Here is a 1,672-nt window from a genome sequence, read left to right as displayed (position 1 = left end):
ATGGACTCCCAATGTGGGTCAGCCGTCATTTTGGAAGATTCAAAATTGGAAGAATTATACTCCTCAAAATTCCAAGGAATACTCCTCGATCAAGGGTTGACATGGAATAATCGCATCGGCCATGTGTGCACCAAAACTGTCCTCTGGAATATATGTTTTGAGGTCCTTGGTCTGGTACTGCCTCAGCCATGTATTGATTGCAGCATATTATGGGCTAATTCACTCCTACCTTTCCTATGGGTGGTTGTTTGGGGAGAATGTGCAAGCAATCATTTACTGAGGATGTTCAAATTGCAAAAAAGCTATTCGTACTATCGCAAAATTGAATTTCAGAGAGTCGTGACAACACTCTCATTCAAGCAACATTCTCACAGCATTCAAGAATTTGCAACTGTTGACTTTTCCCATCCTCTACATTTTAGAAACATCTTTGTTCTGTTTGTCTAAATGTGCCCTAACCCGGGGACGTGACATACACGGGTATGAGACTCGAGGCAGAGATAACTACCGTACTGGAAGACACAGAACGGTGGTTTATGAGTACTTGTCGTCGCAGGCATCGCCCAATTCGACGACTTCCAGCGATGGAATTGGGTTGAGATTGGCGAAGGGTGAATAAGACTTGAATGTATGAGCAATTATGTAAATTTGGACGTGGTGATAATGTGGCGTGAAAGTTTAAAATTTAGAATAAATGATGACGTTTGTCATACAATGTGCAATTGTTACGAGCAATTAAAAGTTTGATTTGATTTGGTTGACACTAAAGCCCATCCAAACACACTAGTTTCCCAACAAGTTCAGGGCAGCACTGGTCAGTTCTGTTACTATTGTATTTAACTTGCCACTCACAAGAATAACAATGTCATATGCATTCCCCTGTGCTAAGACACCACTGTTTTTAAAGACACAAGCAGGTCGTCCGCAACTAGGTTCCACAACAAGGTTCCAGTAAATTTGTTGAAAAGACGCCATCCTGTGGACAACCCCTCGTAGTCCTTGTAATGGTGCTCGCTACCATACAAATGGTGGTATCCACCCCTATACGTGGCCATTATCTAGTGACATATTTGACTATCAATATCACATCTCGACACCGCATTGACAATCGCCTGAGTGCCTGTATAGTCAAAAGGTTCCCTCAATGTCCAGAAAGACACCTATAGCTACTTCTTTTGCTGTTACAACTACTCAATCCTGCTTATCAATTAATGCAGGGCTGATTCACATGCTCATTCTGTAGTGTAAGCATGCTAATATGGATGTATGGGGCGCTCCAAAAGAGATCTCTCCCAAACAAACCTAGCAATAATCCTCTCCAGGATTTTTAGACAGAAGAAGGACAGACATATCGGCCTAAGTACCTTAGGTCGATCAAGGCTAAACCATCCCTGCTTCGGCACAAACACTGCCCTGGATACTCTCTAGGGCATATGAATGTACTTGAGGATTACAGAGGCCCTGAACAGCCGGGGAATAAGAATACTCAACACCGCTGCAAGCAAACCGGTCTTACTACGTCTTATAGTCTAAGGCCTAAACTTGTTAATCGCCCTCTCAATCCTTATGAAATTTATTACGCAGCACGCCAAACTCTAATGTGAGTGAGTGGCGTGCTCCATAGGTCTCCCTCTACAGCTGAGTGGTTGATCCTTGTCATAAATTATACAGT

The sequence above is a fragment of the Homalodisca vitripennis genome, chromosome 5, assembly GCF_021130785.1.
Source record: "Homalodisca vitripennis isolate AUS2020 chromosome 5, UT_GWSS_2.1, whole genome shotgun sequence".
Taxonomy (NCBI): Eukaryota; Metazoa; Arthropoda; class Insecta; order Hemiptera; family Cicadellidae; genus Homalodisca; species Homalodisca vitripennis.
This window is presented reverse-complemented; position numbering follows the sequence as displayed.